General features: G+C 38.2%; 1 protein-coding gene across 1 annotated transcript in view; it reads right to left on the reverse strand.

The window, feature by feature from the left end:
• The window catches only part of LOC107680174 (transcription factor-like 5 protein), a 17,847-nt gene that overhangs the window by 4,089 nt on the left and 12,115 nt on the right, over nucleotides 1-1,643 (reverse strand). The window lies entirely within an intron of this gene.

Below are 1,643 nucleotides of genomic sequence, written 5' to 3' on the forward strand. Positions count from 1 at the left end.
GCTTGTTAATATACAGAGCCCGCCATAAGTATTGGGACAGTAAAGACAAAATTGCGCTCTTTGCTGTGGAGTCAAGAAATCTGTAAATATGATTAAAAAGATGAATATGAGACAAAACTACAGAATGTCACATTTTATTATTGGGTGTTTCAACACATAAATGTTTTACCAGCTAAGAAGATCAGCACTTTTAGAGTTCATCCCACTATCTGATGTGAGCGTAAGTATTGGGACAGTGTGATCAGCTGTGTCCTGTTTCATTAATTCTTCAGATATTTAAAGCAGTGAATGTGTCGTATCAGTTATATCCATTGCTTCTGCATTCTGAGTCTTACATTCGATGACGACACACACAAATGGCTTCTTCTCCTGCTATTGTTGTTTGCACCGCTTGCCACATGTATAGTTTCTCTCTCTCTGTCGGCAACGAGGGATTCACATGTGATAAATGCAGGGAAATAGTCAGGCTGACAGAGAAGATTTCAGAATTAGAGACACGCATCCAAACTTTAATTGAGGACAGTAAGAATGTGAGAGCTCCTTCAATTTATAACAATGTTTTCAGTATTTCTCAGAGGGTGGGCTTCAATTATAACTCGTCTGAAGTAATGGTGCTTCATATAACATTATCCAGAGTAGTGTTGTCAAAAGACCCAGTATTTCGGTACTAAGTCGGTACTAAAAAAATTAAAACGTTACGGTACCAGGTTTTCGTAAGTACCGGTTCTTGATGCGCCATCAGAAAACTATCCTCTTCCAGTGTTGCCAAGTCCGCAGTTTTCCCCGCGGGTTGAAAAACGACCCCATTAACGTGATATTTAGCCCCTGGAATGCGAATTTTACCTGGGGAACCCCGCCAAAACGTGCGTATTTTATCCCCGGAACGCGATTTTTAACGGGGACCCCCTCGAAACGTGAAACGTGATTTTTTGTTGTGAAAACCTGGCAACCTGGAAAAAGCAGTGGCGACCTCAAGAGGAGGAAACGGGAAACGCGACTTTTAGTTAAATTAGACAAGATGGGAATAAAAGGAAAAATGTACAACTGGATCATGGATTTTTTGATTAATAGGACCATACAAGTAAGGGTCGGAACAAGTTATTCTAGGACTTACTCAACAGATAATGGGACCCCACAAGGAAGTGTGTGTAGCCCAGTTTTATTTAACATAATGATAAATGACATATTTTCAATGATTGGACAAGGATTTGGTAAATCTTTATATGCGGATGATGGTGCCTTGTGGAAAAGGGGAAGAAATTTAGTATTTGTGGATAGTAGTATGCAGAAAGCAGTTAATGAAGTGGAAAAATGGGTAAATAAGTGGAGTTTTAGACTGTCAGTATAGAAAAAACTAAAGTGACATGTTTCTCAAAAAAGTAGAAATCACCCAATATTAAACTAAAGATTTATGGTCAAATGTTAGAGCAGGTAACAGAAATTAGGTTCCTTGGATTATGGATAGACTCAAAACTAACTTTTGCATCACATATTAATAAAGTAATAGATAAATGTAAAAAGGGAATAAATATTTTAAGATGTTTGGCAGGGGTAGATTGGGGTGCAACCCGACAGGCATTGAAAAGAGTATATTGTGCAATGATTAGACCTATGATTGATTATGGCAGCATAGTATATAGTTC

Source organism: Sinocyclocheilus anshuiensis, unplaced genomic scaffold (assembly GCF_001515605.1).
Source record: "Sinocyclocheilus anshuiensis isolate Anshui unplaced genomic scaffold, SAMN03320099.WGS_v1.1 scaffold1330, whole genome shotgun sequence".
In the NCBI taxonomy this organism is placed as follows: domain Eukaryota; kingdom Metazoa; phylum Chordata; class Actinopteri; order Cypriniformes; family Cyprinidae; genus Sinocyclocheilus; species Sinocyclocheilus anshuiensis.